General features: G+C 44.5%; 5 non-coding genes and 3 pseudogenes across 5 annotated transcripts; all 8 read right to left on the reverse strand.

The window, feature by feature from the left end:
- Nucleotides 1–425: 425 nt before the first annotated feature.
- LOC141151257 (U2 spliceosomal RNA) lies at nucleotides 426–517 on the reverse strand (annotated as a pseudogene).
- Nucleotides 518–1,631: 1,114 nt separating this feature from the next.
- LOC141150304 (U2 spliceosomal RNA) lies at nucleotides 1,632–1,814 on the reverse strand. The gene has a single exon (XR_012246557.1). It is a non-coding gene; the product is annotated as a U2 spliceosomal RNA (small nuclear RNA).
- A 758-nt stretch (nucleotides 1,815–2,572) lies between these two features.
- Nucleotides 2,573–2,664, reverse strand: LOC141151258 (U2 spliceosomal RNA; annotated as a pseudogene).
- Nucleotides 2,665–3,779: 1,115 nt separating this feature from the next.
- LOC141275143 (U2 spliceosomal RNA) lies at nucleotides 3,780–3,970 on the reverse strand. Its single transcript, XR_012323394.1, has one exon. It is a non-coding gene; the product is annotated as a U2 spliceosomal RNA (small nuclear RNA).
- A 1,115-nt stretch (nucleotides 3,971–5,085) lies between these two features.
- Nucleotides 5,086–5,283, reverse strand: LOC141150364 (U2 spliceosomal RNA). The gene has a single exon (XR_012246583.1). It is a non-coding gene; the product is annotated as a U2 spliceosomal RNA (small nuclear RNA).
- A 6,387-nt stretch (nucleotides 5,284–11,670) lies between these two features.
- Nucleotides 11,671–11,853, reverse strand: LOC141150305 (U2 spliceosomal RNA). The gene has a single exon (XR_012246558.1). It is a non-coding gene; the product is annotated as a U2 spliceosomal RNA (small nuclear RNA).
- A 789-nt stretch (nucleotides 11,854–12,642) lies between these two features.
- On the reverse strand, nucleotides 12,643–12,734 carry LOC141151259 (U2 spliceosomal RNA; annotated as a pseudogene).
- Nucleotides 12,735–13,849: 1,115 nt separating this feature from the next.
- Nucleotides 13,850–14,042, reverse strand: LOC141150249 (U2 spliceosomal RNA). Its single transcript, XR_012246506.1, has one exon. It is a non-coding gene; the product is annotated as a U2 spliceosomal RNA (small nuclear RNA).
- Nucleotides 14,043–15,027: the final 985 nt, after the last annotated feature.

Here is a 15,027-nt window from a genome sequence, read left to right on the forward strand (position 1 = left end):
CCAAGAGAGGAACCCGTAAGGGAACCGCATCCCGACAAAATCCTAGTAGGGCGTGACACACGTGAATAAGTGGACACACAGTGACAAAGAAATTAAATAAATAGTGAAGGTTTCACAGTATAATACTGCCCGGACCTTCGACCGGGAATTGAAAAATTCCCCATCCTAAGGCCAGGAGGCCCGGAATAAGGGTGTGTGCGAAGAAAGAAAATTTGAAGTGCTTGTGCAAATGTGCCATAAACTCAAGTGGGGTTCCCAATCCCAGTGAGTTAAGGCACCCCAGGGTCACCACTCCTGGGGCACTTCACACTTCGGGCTTTCGATCTTCCCCGGCCCAATGGCGTCGATCCTGGGGGGCCATGCTTTCCACCAGATGACTATATTAGCCACCTGGCGTACTAACAAGCGCCTAAACCCCAGTGTGCATAATGTATCAATCTACTAGGGCGGCCAACATCCAAAACCGCCTTTTCGAAAGATACTACACTTGATCTTAGCCAAAAGGCCGAGAAGCGATAACCAGAATTGGTTTCAAACTACGGAGCCACCCAAGGATCCTGAAAAGTCCATTTGTGGAGATGAGCTCCTGGACTCCCGTTAAGAAGACATGTTGTCAACCTCTAGATCCCTTACATGCCTGCACTTTTCGGCTTGCTGCTGCTGCAATCCACGCGTTTTAGATCTGCATAACTCCACCTCTTTAAACACAGCACCTTCACCCCCTGCTGTTCCCACCCGCCTCAACACCGTTGGAAGGGAGGAGAACCAATTAAGGCGGGGGGTGGGGTGGAACGAGCAGCTGTCTACCCTTAGCAGGAGGGCTCCTGATTACATACCTCTCCTGCTGCTGCTGCTGCTGGCTGTCCAGCAGCAGACTGAAGGTGGCTGCTGCTGTGCACAGGTATATAAAGGCTCAGAGCCTATTATGACACGCGCAGCCAGCGTTCCATTGCCACATTCCATCTACTGCAGGCAGGATACCTGGCTGGCTGAATGTCGCTGAGAAGCTCACAGAGACCGCCATAAGCAACAGTTTAACAGAATGCCACAGACTAATCAACCAAACTTTTTGGGTTGGGTTCTCTTTTATAGTCTGCAGGCATTAAATGAAAGAAGTCAGTGTTCCAGCAGAAGGAGACAACGTTTCAGAAAAGGCATTGTAGCAAACCAAAAAAGAAATTTTAAGCGCAGCAGAGTAACCAGCGCACATACCTGTTAGCTCAGGTGAGTTTAAAAGGCTGCTGTTGATAACAAGGGCATTTGCTAAATAGATGGTGTGTGTGCAACAATATACTGAAAGGTCAATTATATTGTGCAGCTTATCTCACCACCTGTAGTTATTTAGGTGAAAGCTCCAAAATGCTTGCCTAATATGTCTGTTTATCCAAAAGGAAGTAAAAAGGGAGAGCTAGAAAGATAGCATTGCATCACATTACATGGCAATGCAATGCACAGTTGCTGAAGTTGAACCAAAATGAGCTTGTAATCTGGCTTCTGCAACTTTGAACATGAAAAATCCAATGAGGAGAAGAAAAGCAAAGCCAAAGAGTCCATCCCAAATCCGACAAACAAGCAAAATGAACAAAAAACATTGAATTCAATTCTTTCTGATTTTAGAAACTGCATTAAAGAAGGGGTGCACCGGTCCTGGAGATACTGCAATACCAGGTCAATGCGTGGAGTGGACAGAGCAAGCTCTTTTTCCATCTCCCTGTTCTAAAAATCCATTTAATATATGGTCCCCAGATAGGGGACGTATCAGATATTAAACTGATAAGAACAGATTTTTTTTTTTATCGAAAGCCCGAATTCGTGTACAAAACCCGAGTGCGCTTAAAAAAGTGACAAGTGCCACAAAAAAAGTGCACTAGGATGCTGGTCTTCTTGAAACCCTCTCCAAAAGGAGAAGGGTCCCCCAAACCATTCCCCGTCCCTTCGAGCCAAAAGGCCACAGCGAGGAACAGGGACAAAAAGCCACCTCCAGCCGAAGCCAGAGGCGACCCAATCTTACCCCCAGCACCTGCCCGAGTTCTCACCCGAGCAAGGCACTGGGAGCCAAAGACTGTGCTCCCCTCCCGGAAGAGGGGAGCCAGGGGGGTTCAGGGGGGAGCGGAACCTGATGGCCACACACTCCCCCCCTAGACCTGCCAAGAGAGGAACCCGTAAGGGAACCGCATCCCGACAAAATCCTAGTAGGGCGTGACACACGTGAATAAGTGGACACACAGTGACAAAGAAATTAAATAAATAGTGAAGGTTTCACAGCATAATACTGCCCGGACCTTCGACCGGGAATTGAAAAATTCCCCATCCTAAGGCCAGGAGGCCCGGAATAAGGGTGTGTGCGAAGAAAGAAAATTTGAAGTGCTTGTGCAAATGTGCCATAAACTCAAGTGGGGTTCCCAATCCCAGTGAGTTAAGGCACCCCAGGGTCACCACTCCTGGGGCACTTCACACTTCGGGCTTTCGATCTTCCCCGGCCCAATGGCGTCGATCCTGGGGGGCCATGCTTTCCACCAGATGACTATATTAGCCACCTGGCGTACTAACAAGCGCCTAAACCCCAGTGTGCATAATGTATCAATCTACTAGGGCGGCCAACATCCAAAACCGCCTTTTCGAAAGATACTACACTTGATCTTAGCCAAAAGGCCGAGAAGCGATAACCAGAATTGGTTTCAAACTACGGAGCCACCCAAGGATCCTGAAAAGTCCATTTGTGGAGATGAGCTCCTGGACTCCCGTTAAGAAGACATGTTGTCAACCTCTAGATCCCTTACATGCCTGCACTTTTCGGCTTGCTGCTGCTGCAATCCACGCGTTTTAGATCTGCATAACTCCACCTCTTTAAACACAGCACCTTCACCCCCTGCTGTTCCCACCCGCCTCAACACCGTTGGAAGGGAGGAGAACCAATTAAGGCGGGGGGTGGGGTGGAACGAGCAGCTGTCTACCCTTAGCAGGAGGGCTCCTGATTACATACCTCTCCTGCTGCTGCTGCTGCTAGCTGTCCAGCAGCAGACTGAAGGTGGCTGCTGCTGTGCACAGGTATATAAAGGCTCAGAGCCTATTATGACACGCGCAGCCAGCGTTCCATTGCCACATTCCATCTACTGCAGGCAGGATACCTGGCTGGCTGAATGTCGCTGAGAAGCTCACAGAGACCGCCATAAGCAACAGTTTAACAGAATGCCACAGACTAATCAACCAAACTTTTTGGGTTGGGTTCTCTTTTATAGTCTGCAGGCATTAAATGAAAGAAGTCAGTGTTCCAGCAGAAGGAGACAACGTTTCAGAAAAGGCATTGTAGCAAACCAAAAAAGAAATTTTAAGCGCAGCAGAGTAACCAGCGCACATACCTGTTAGCTCAGGTGAGTTTAAAAGGCTGCTGTTGATAACAAGGGCATTTGCTAAATAGATGGTGTGTGTGCAACAATATACTGAAAGGTCAATTATATTGTGCAGCTTAGCTCACCACCTGTAGTTATTTAGGTGAAAGCTCCAAAATGCTTGCCTAATATGTCTGTTTATCCAAAAGGAAGTAAAAAGGGAGAGCTAGAAAGATAGCATTGCATCACATTACATGGCAATGCAATGCACAGTTGCTGAAGTTGAACCAAAATGAGCTTGTAATCTGGCTTCTGCAACTTTGAACATGAAAAATCCAATGAGGAGAAGAAAAGCAAAGCCAAAGAGTCCATCCCAAAATCCGACAAACAAGCAAAATGAACAAAAAACATTGAATTCAATTCTTTCTGATTTTAGAAACTGCATTAAAGAAGGGGTGCACCGGTCCTGGAGATACTGCAATACCAGGTCAATGCGTGGAGTGGACAGAGCAAGCTCTTTTTCCATCTCCCTGTTCTAAAAATCCATTTAATATATGGTCCCCAGATAGGGGACGTATCAGATATTAAACTGATAAGAACAGATACTACACTTGATCTTAGCCAAAAGGCCGAGAAGCGATAACCAGAATTGGTTTCAAACTACGGAGCCACCCAAGGATCCTGAAAAGTCCATTTGTGGAGATGAGCTCCTGGACTCCCGTTAAGAAGACATGTTGTCAACCTCTAGATCCCTTACATGCCTGCACTTTTCGGCTTGCTGCTGCTGCAATCCACGCGTTTTAGATCTGCATAACTCCACCTCTTTAAACACAGCACCTTCACCCCCTGCTGTTCCCACCCGCCTCAACACCGTTGGAAGGGAGGAGAACCAATTAAGGCGGGGGGTGGGGTGGAACGAGCAGCTGTCTACCCTTAGCAGGAGGGCTCCTGATTACATACCTCTCCTGCTGCTGCTGCTGCTAGCTGTCCAGCAGCAGACTGAAGGTGGCTGCTGCTGTGCACAGGTATATAAAGGCTCAGAGCCTATTATGACACGCGCAGCCAGCGTTCCATTGCCACATTCCATCTACTGCAGGCAGGATACCTGGCTGGCTGAATGTCGCTGAGAAGCTCACAGAGACCGCCATAAGCAACAGTTTAACAGAATGCCACAGACTAATCAACCAAACTTTTTGGGTTGGGTTCTCTTTTATAGTCTGCAGGCATTAAATGAAAGAAGTCAGTGTTCCAGCAGAAGGAGACAACGTTTCAGAAAAGGCATTGTAGCAAACCAAAAAAGAAATTTTAAGCGCAGCAGAGTAACCAGCGCACATACCTGTTAGCTCAGGTGAGTTTAAAAGGCTGCTGTTGATAACAAGGGCATTTGCTAAATAGATGGTGTGTGTGCAACAATATACTGAAAGGTCAATTATATTGTGCAGCTTAGCTCACCACCTGTAGTTATTTAGGTGAAAGCTCCAAAATGCTTGCCTAATATGTCTGTTTATCCAAAAGGAAGTAAAAAGGGAGAGCTAGAAAGATAGCATTGCATCACATTACATGGCAATGCAATGCACAGTTGCTGAAGTTGAACCAAAATGAGCTTGTAATCTGGCTTCTGCAACTTTGAACATGAAAAATCCAATGAGGAGAAGAAAAGCAAAGCCAAAGAGTCCATCCCAAAATCCGACAAACAAGCAAAATGAACAAAAAACATTGAATTCAATTCTTTCTGATTTTAGAAACTGCATTAAAGAAGGGGTGCACCGGTCCTGGAGATACTGCAATACCAGGTCAATGCGTGGAGTGGACAGAGCAAGCTCTTTTTCCATCTCCCTGTTCTAAAAATCCATTTAATATATGGTCCCCAGATAGGGGACGTATCAGATATTAAACTGATAAGAACAGATTTTTTTTTTAATTTGGCTATCCCCCACATGGGGATAAAAACCGTTTATTTAAAATTTAACAAATTACAGAAATAAAACCATTACATCCACATTACACTTTCGGGACTTCAAAGAAAAATAAAAATTCCATCACAGCAAATTTTACAAGACTTCAAATATTCCATAGGTTAAAAAGCCATTTGCCTGCCAATGTTACATTCTTTTTCCTGTCCAATAAATAGTATATGTACATTTCACTTTTACAAAAGGCTAAAACATCATCTACTGGTAACATTTCATGTTTAAAAACAGCAATATTTCTAGCATTCCAGAGCGCTATCTTGGCACAATTCACTGTCTTCCACGCCATTATTTTTTGGTCCATTGTTGGGCATTCCAGAAGACCATATAACACTGATGCAAAATTAAAGTCCTTGAGGTCCACCATTTTCTCCAGCAGGGGGATTAATCTTCTCCAGAACTCTTTAGCAAAAGCACAAGTCCATAAAAGATGCTTCACTGTCTCTTCTTCTTGACAACCTTCTCTTGGGCAGATGGCAGACCTCACAAAACCTCTTCTGTACTGGAATGCCCGGCAAGGAAGACAGTGGTGTGCGCAGCTCCAAGACATGTCTTTCTGTACATTAAAAAGATAAGGGGCGTTAATCGTTTTCCATATGTGTACAGTTTTGTCATCATCATAACGTTCAATATCACACAACGTCACATCAGTACTAATTTGTTTGAGTAGTGTCTTGCTGTTACATAGATCCCCTGTCTGTTTCTTATTCAAATTAAAATCAAGAATAATTTTCTTTAAAATCTCATAATGTGCAGGCAGGTTAAAAGCATAAGGAAAGGATAAAACCGTTTCAAACCAACCAAACCTTCTCATGAGAAAACCAGTGTTAAAACGCATAAAATAGGAAAGGTAATTATCTTTAAAAAGGGTTTTAAAACAGAAACAGAAAAAATGTATTAAAAGAAACTTATCTAAAACAGGGAAATCTTTCCCACCTTTAACCTTTGGCTTTGTCACAATTTCTCTTTTGAGTTTCTCCATTTTTGAGCCCCAAAAAAAGGTAAAACATACTTTTGTAATTCGTTTCAACAAATTTGTAGGAGGGGGGAACACCAAACTAAGATATAACAGGATAGGTAATATCACCATTTTTACAATCAGAACTTTACCTTCCATTGACAGCTTTCTCATATTCCACATGCAGATTTTCTGATTAATTTTCTGTGCTGCCGCATCCCAGCTATTAAAACCATTATTAGATTCATTAAAAGAAACACCTAAAATAGTAATGGAATCTGTAACTTCAATTGGTACATCATGTAAACTCATCCCCCCGACATTTAAAATATTACATTTAGTAAGATTAATTTTAAAACCGGAAACTGTACAAAAAGACTGAATTTGGCTTATCGTTTTTTGTATTGAAGGTACATCACATCCAAACACTGCTACATCATCCATATAGCTTACAACTTTAACTTGTAGACCGTTCCCTCCGGGTAAGGGTACTCCACATATTTGCTTATCCCGGCGTATTGTACATAAAAGGGGTTCTATAGCACATATAAAAAGCAGGGGGGACAAAGGGCAACCCTGCTTCACCCCTGATTTTAAAACTACCTCTTTTGTTTTAAAACCATTAACTAAAATCTTACTCGTACAATCATTATAAAAAGCTTTAAGAGACAATAAAAACCCACCCGGAATGCCCATTTTTTCTAAAACTTTAAAAAGATAAAAATGAGACACGCGGTCAAAAGCTTTCTCAAAATCCACCGCTAGGATTGACATCTTTGTCTTTCTGGTTTTTACATCTTCAATACAATCTTTCACCAGGTTTAAATTGTCCCAGATACTACGCCCAGGTACCCCGCATACCTGATTTGCATGAATTACTTTATGTATCACTTTTTTCAACCGATTTGCACAGATCTTAGCCATAATTTTGTAATCACTATTTAAAAGAGTTATCGGCCTCCAGTTTTTAAGATCCGTTTTGTCACCTTTTTTGTATAGTAGTGATACTTCACCTTTCTTCCATGAGTTGAGTAAAACCTTATTATTAAAAACTTCGGAAAACAAATTAAACAAATCATCTTTTAAAATATCATAAAAACTTATATAAAACTCTATGGGGATACCATCAGGGCCGGGCACTTTACCATTTTTAAAACTCTTCATGGTTTCTAAAATCTCTTCCTCACATAGAGGTTGGGATAAAAAACTTTGGGCATCAGCATCTAGGGTGGACTTGATCTCCCCCAGGAAAGTGTGTATTAAATCATGGTCTACAGTTTTTACATTAAAAAGATCATTAAAATAGACATTTACCTTATCCAATATAACGTTGATATTATTATCTCCATCTATGTTATCAATTATTGTTTTCGCCTGTTTGTTTTTCTTAAAAAAATACCTGGAACAAGTCTCATCCTCTTCTACGTGTTTTACCTTTGAACGAAAAATCAGTTCTTTTCCTTTTTGTTCCAACCACTTTGAAATTTCTCCTTTAAGACTCAATATATCATTACCTACATCCAGACCATTGTCTTTGAATTTGTACAATGTCTGTAACCTGATATTAAGAAAATTATAGATCTCAAACTTTTCTTTAGCTTTTTGTATGCTTTTCTTTATAAAGAAATCTTTAATGCTTATTTTCATTCTATCCCACCAGGAGCTAAAAGAAATATTGGGGTTTTTCCTTTTTCTACAGTTTACATAAAACTCAATAAAATCCGATAAAATTTGTGGATCTTTTAAAAGGGACACATTCAATTTCCAAGATTTCTTACCACATTTCTTCTTTCCATTAATCCTCACTCTAAAAGATAAAACCTTGTGATCTGAGAGAATATTAGTTAAAACTTCACATTTCACTGGCAGTATTTTTTCTGAACCTAAAACAAAATCTATCCTGGAGCTACATGTAGAATTGCTCCAGGTGAAACCAGCGTCTATAGGGCTATCCTTGTTACATTCTTTATACACATCAGTTAATTTACAATCATTTATAATATTGCTTAACATTCCAGACGTTTTGTCATAATTTCTACTCACGGAACCGGAGCGTCGGCTTTCGCCTTTTAAAATACAATTAAAATCACCTGCCAGGATAAAAGGTTCTGAAATGTTAATAAATAAAGGTAAAATTTCCAACATATCAGCCCTTTCATTTTTATCAGGTGACCCATAAAAATTTAAAAACTGCCATCTTGTCCCATCAATAAAAGCCTTAACTAAAAGAATACGACCCGGTAAAATATCTTGGATAAAATCAATAGACACATTTCCTTTAAAAAGTATAGCTACCCCGGCTGATCCGGTTGCATTTGATCCAGACCAGACCGATGGACCATGTTTCCACTCTTCCTTATATTTTTTGTAAGAAATCTTATGAGGGATATGACATTCTTGTAAAAAGAAAACAGAAGCTGTAAAACAGGTTAAAAAATGTAAAACAGTAGCTCTTCTGGTCTTGGATCCTATGCCTCTCACATTGAGGGAAACACCACTAATGTCAGCCATCATAACAAATGGTTAGGAAGAAACAAAAACTGGACTTTACCTATCCGATGGACGGATCAGACCACTTGGACTTTCACCAACGCCCTCTTCTGAATCCACCGTTATCAAAGAGTCTTCATCATCGGAGAAGGAACATTCACTTAAATTAAGACCCGACGCTACTGGGGTGTAGCTCGGAAGGATATTGTGAGAAAGGTTACACTGGGTCTCCATAGGCTGACCATTTAGGTCCTCGTCAGGTGGGTCTCCGAGAGGCTCCGCACTCCCCTGCTGACCCGCAGAGGGTCGTAACACAGGGGCAGGCTGCGCACATGGCGGAGCCTCAGAGTCCCCGGAGGCAGCCAGGTTCGGGGCCCCACCTGGGGCAGCAGAGCCCCGGGACCTCGGGATTCCAGAGTCTACACCCCCGTGAGGGGATGTATCCATCTCCTCCCTATTAGCCACCTCCACGGAACCATTCTTTTTCTTATTATGAGACCTCACCAAATGCCACGTACCGCCCTCGCTCTCGTGAGACCCAGTGGGAATTTTGGGCTCGGTGTCAGCCTTTTGGCGTTCTTTTTTGGCCTTACCGACCGCCCCTTTATGATCTTTCTCAGCCTTCCTTTTAGCCTCCTTATGGTCTTTCAGCCAGCTCCTGGGCTCCTGTGAGTTACCTGTCATTGACTCGGAGGGATTGTTACTAGTCGAAGCGCCCTTATCACCTCCCGAGGCTCCAGGTTGCTGTTCCTCCTCCTGAGGGGTGGTCTGATTGGCCCGTCCATTCCCGGATGTCTTGGACTTCTCCTTTTGTTTTTGTTCATCCTCTCTGAACCTGTGAGGGCAAGAAAAATAGAAATGACCAGGTGTCCGACAAAAAGAGCATTTTTTTTCATTTGGGCACTCCTTTGTGTCATGTTCAGTACTGGCACAATTTCTACAAGTGGCACCACAACTATCCTTAGAGTGCCCATAGAGACCACAATACCTACAGAAAAGTGGCATTCCTGAGAAAAAAAAATCCCCATTAGTTTGCCCTATTTTAAATCGAGCTGGAGGAAGTCTCACACCTCCAGGGAATTTAGGGTCTCTTTCACAGTTTACTAAAAACTTCCATTTTGAGGTCCAGATGTTAAACTCATTCAACACTTTCCCAATCAATTTCACACTTTTAAAATAAACTGACAAAAAGGAAATAACCTCTGGTGCTGTTATGAAGGGTGAGAAGATTTTCACAACCACCATCTTTACCTCATCCAGGACGTGCTCGATGATCTGAATCCCTTTTAGACCAGGGCTATTTTCTACCGACTTAACTCTGGACAAAACATCTTTGAAAATACCTTCGCCAGTAAAGGTTACATCATAATCTCCACGTCGAGGATAATCCTGGATAGAAAGGATTTCGTTGGTTCTGACGTGGAGCAGTTTCTCAAGCACGTCCTGGACTACATATCCCAGATTCCGCATATCGGAACCACCAGCCGTAAAGCGGACCCTTATGGTGTTCTTAAGCCTCGCATATAGAGGCACGAGGTTGGGGTCAACCTCCATGGTATGGCGCAACAAAATGCAAATTGCAACCGCCTGCAATCTGCGCCTTCAGAGCTTTGAGATAAAGCACCTGAAGGCTGGGGGATCGCTGCCCGTTACCCTAGGACTAATCCCTCTCCCTAATAGCAGCAGGCAGGTGAAGCCCACCGAAGTGGACGATCCTGCCAGGCCAAGGAGAGGGGTACCTGAGTGCCCTTCAACTGAAACCTCCTGCTGTGAAGCACTTGGTCTCAGCCAAAAGGCCGAGAAGCGATAACCAGAATTGGTTTCAAACTACGGAGCCACCCAAGGATCCTGAAAAGTCCATTTGTGGAGATGAGCTCCTGGACTCCCGTTAAGAAGACATGTTGTCAACCTCTAGATCCCTTACATGCCTGCACTTTTCGGCTTGCTGCTGCTGCAATCCACGCGTTTTAGATCTGCATAACTCCACCTCTTTAAACACAGCACCTTCACCCCCTGCTGTTCCCACCCGCCTCAACACCGTTGGAAGGGAGGAGAACCAATTAAGGCGGGGGGTGGGGTGGAACGAGCAGCTGTCTACCCTTAGCAGGAGGGCTCCTGATTACATACCTCTCCTGCTGCTGCTGCTGCTGGCTGTCCAGCAGCAGACTGAAGGTGGCTGCTGCTGTGCACAGGTATATAAAGGCTCAGAGCCTATTATGACATGCGCAGCCAGCGTTCCATTGCCACATTCCATCTACTGCAGGCAGGATACCTGGCTGGCTGAATGTCGCTGAGAAGCTCACAGAGACCGCCATAAGCAACAGTTTAACAGAATGCCACAGACTAATCAACCAAACTTTTTGGGTTGGGTTCTCTTTTATAGTCTGCAGGCATTAAATGAAAGAAGTCAGTGTTCCAGCAGAAGGAGACAACGTTTCAGAAAAGGCATTGTAGCAAACCAAAAAAGAAATTTTAAGCGCAGCAGAGTAACCAGCGCACATACCTGTTAGCTCAGGTGAGTTTAAAAGGCTGCTGTTGATAACAAGGGCATTTGCTAAATAGATGGTGTGTGTGCAACAATATACTGAAAGGTCAATTATATTGTGCAGCTTATCTCACCACCTGTAGTTATTTAGGTGAAAGCTCCAAAATGCTTGCCTAATATGTCTGTTTATCCAAAAGGAAGTAAAAAGGGAGAGCTAGAAAGATAGCATTGCATCACATTACATGGCAATGCAATGCACAGTTGCTGAAGTTGAACCAAAATGAGCTTGTAATCTGGCTTCTGCAACTTTGAACATGAAAAATCCAATGAGGAGAAGAAAAGCAAAGCCAAAGAGTCCATCCCAAAATCCGACAAACAAGCAAAATGAACAAAAAACATTGAATTCAATTCTTTCTGATTTTAGAAACTGCATTAAAGAAGGGGTGCACCGGTCCTGGAGATACTGCAATACCAGGTCAATGCGTGGAGTGGACAGAGCAAGCTCTTTTTCCATCTCCCTGTTCTAAAAATCCATTTAATATATGGTCCCCAGATAGGGGACGTATCAGATATTAAACTGATAAGAACAGATTTTTTTTTTTATCGAAAGCCCGAATTCGTGTACAAAACCCGAGTGCGCTTAAAAAAGTGACAAGTGCCACAAAAAAAGTGCACTAGGATGCTGGTCTTCTTGAAACCCTCTCCAAAAGGAGAAGGGTCCCCCAAACCATTCCCCGTCCCTCCGAGCCAAAAGGCCACAGCGAGGAACAGGGACAAAAAGCCACCTCCAGCCGAAGCCAGAGGCGACCCAATCTTACCCCCAGCACCTGCCCGAGTTCTCACCCGAGCAAGGCACTGGGAGCCAAAGACTGTGCTCCCCTCCCGGAAGAGGGGAGCCAACAACGCTCTCCTCCCGAAAGAGGAGAGCCAGGGGGGTTCAGGGGGGAGCGGAACCTGATGGCCACACACTCCCCGCCTAGACCTGCCAAGAGAGGAACCCGTAAGGGAACCGCATCCCGACAAAATCCTAGTAGGGCGTGACACACGTGAATAAGTGGACACACAGTGACAAAGAAATTAAATAAATAGTGAAGGTTTCACAGTATAATACTGCCCGGACCTTCGACCGGGAATTGAAAAATTCCCCATCCTAAGGCCAGGAGGCCCGGAATAAGGGTGTGTGCGAAGAAAGAAAATTTGAAGTGCTTGTGCAAATGTGCCATAAACTCAAGTGGGGTTCCCAATCCCAGTGAGTTAAGTCACCCCAGGGTCACCACTCCTGGGGCACTTCACACTTCGGGCTTTCGATCTTCCCCGGCCCAATGGCGTCGATCCTGGGGGGCCATGCTTTCCACCAGATGACTATATTAGCCACCTGGCGTACTAACAAGCGCCTAAACCCCAGTGTGCATAATGTATCAATCTACTAGGGCGGCCAACATCCAAAACCGCCTTTTCGAAAGATACTACACTTGATCTTAGCCAAAAGGCCGAGAAGCGATAACCAGAATTGGTTTCAAACTACGGAGCCACCCAAGGATCCTGAAAAGTCCATTTGTGGAGATGAGCTCCTGGACTCCCGTTAAGAAGACATGTTGTCAACCTCTAGATCCCTTACATGCCTGCACTTTTCGGCTTGCTGCTGCTGCAATCCACGCGTTTTAGATCTGCATAACTCCACCTCTTTAAACACAGCACCTTCACCCCCTGCTGTTCCCACCCGCCTCAACACCGTTGGAAGGGAGGAGAACCAATTAAGGCGGGGGGTGGGGTGGAACGAGCAGCTGTCTACCCTTAGCAGGAGGGCTCCTGATTACATACCTCTCCTGCTGCTGCTGCTGCTGGCTGTCCAGCAGCAGACTGAAGGTGGCTGCTGCTGTGCACAGGTATATAAAGGCTCAGAGCCTATTATGACACGCGCAGCCAGCGTTCCATTGCCACATTCCATCTACTGCAGGCAGGATACCTGGCTGGCTGAATGTCGCTGAGAAGCTCACAGAGACCGCCATAAGCAACAGTTTAACAGAATGCCACAGACTAATCAACCAAACTTTTTGGGTTGGGTTCTCTTTTATAGTCTGCAGGCATTAAATGAAAGAAGTCAGTGTTCCAGCAGAAGGAGACAACGTTTCAGAAAAGGCATTGTAGCAAACCAAAAAAGAAATTTTAAGCGCAGCAGAGTAACCAGCGCACATACCTGTTAGCTCAGGTGAGTTTAAAAGGCTGCTGTTGATAACAAGGGCATTTGCTAAATAGATGGTGTGTGTGCAACAATATACTGAAAGGTCAATTATATTGTGCAGCTTATCTCACCACCTGTAGTTATTTAGGTGAAAGCTCCAAAATGCTTGCCTAATATGTCTGTTTATCCAAAAGGAAGTAAAAAGGGAGAGCTAGAAAGATAGCATTGCATCACATTACATGGCAATGCAATGCACAGTTGCTGAAGTTGAACCAAAATGAGCTTGTAATCTGGCTTCTGCAACTTTGAACATGAAAAATCCAATGAGGAGAAGAAAAGCAAAGCCAAAGAGTCCATCCCAAAATCCGACAAACAAGAAAAATGAACAAAAAACATTGAATTCAATTCTTTCTGATTTTAGAAACTGCATTAAAGAAGGGGTGCACCGGTCCTGGAGATACTGCAATACCAGGTCAATGCGTGGAGTGGACAGAGCAAGCTCTTTTTCCATCTCCCTGTTCTAAAAATCCATTTAATATATGGTCCCCAGATAGGGGACGTATCAGATATTAAACTGATAAGAACAGATTTTTTGATTGAATATATCTTTTATTAGCACAAAAAATAAGTTAACAGACAGTGTACAGTTCCGCAGCCCAGTACACACAGAATTCTACATCATATTTACATAGCATGAGGATACGACGCACTAACTAGACACATCACACCCCTATGCTACACAAAACACTCAATCTGAAAGAAAAAGCATGTCAATCAATACAGTACGACGAACCGTGATAAGGGATGGGGTTTGGGAAAAAGGGGATGGGGAGGGGAAAATCACAGGCCCAAAGCTTTATTGAAAGACAAGACACATAAGGGGAGAGGGGGAGGAGGGGTTTAGTCCTCGTCCTCGTCCTCCGGACCGTCCATGATGGAATAGTCTCTGAGCAGGCTGTGGATCAGCCTGCGGCAGTCCTGGATGGACATCCTCTCCCTCCTCAAGATGAGCCGGTTCCTGGCGACCCAAACGGCATCCTTGAAGCAGTTCATAAGGCGCCAAGCCTCCTGGATGGCTCCGACGGTATGAACCCCAGGGAAGAGTCCGTAAAGCACAGAATGGTGCGATAGGCTCGCCCTGGGGACAGAGTTCCTCAGGTCGTCCTCAAGTGCAGTCAATAGGCGCTGTGCAAATCCGCAGTCCCAAAAAGTGTGCAAAGATGTTTCCTCCACGAAGGGGCACCTTGGGCAGTACCGGGTCTTGCACAGGTTCCGGGCATGCATGAATGACCGGACGGGCAGTCCGCCCTGAATCGCCATCCACGACAAGTCCTTGTGCCCGTTGGTCAGCCTGTCAGACGACACATTTGTCCACACAGTCTCCAGCGTGTCCTGGTGAAGTCCTGTGATGTTCTCCACGTCATCCTTGGCTCTGATTAGCTTGTGGATAGTTTTGGGCTTCCACAAGTCGGGCTTGAGTCCCTCCAGTTGATGCTCCCCCACAAATCGAACGACGTCTCCGTAGAACCATGGCGTCGTCCAGTTGTAGGGGAAGGAGCTGTCCCACTTGTCCCAGCCGAGTCGCCTCCAAAGAGGAAGCAGGAAGAAGCGAG

This window comes from Phyllobates terribilis, unplaced genomic scaffold (genome assembly GCF_046119375.1).
Source record: "Phyllobates terribilis strain yellow unplaced genomic scaffold, ASM4611937v1 Scaffold_5__5_contigs__length_657084704, whole genome shotgun sequence".
Taxonomy (NCBI): Eukaryota; Metazoa; Chordata; class Amphibia; order Anura; family Dendrobatidae; genus Phyllobates; species Phyllobates terribilis.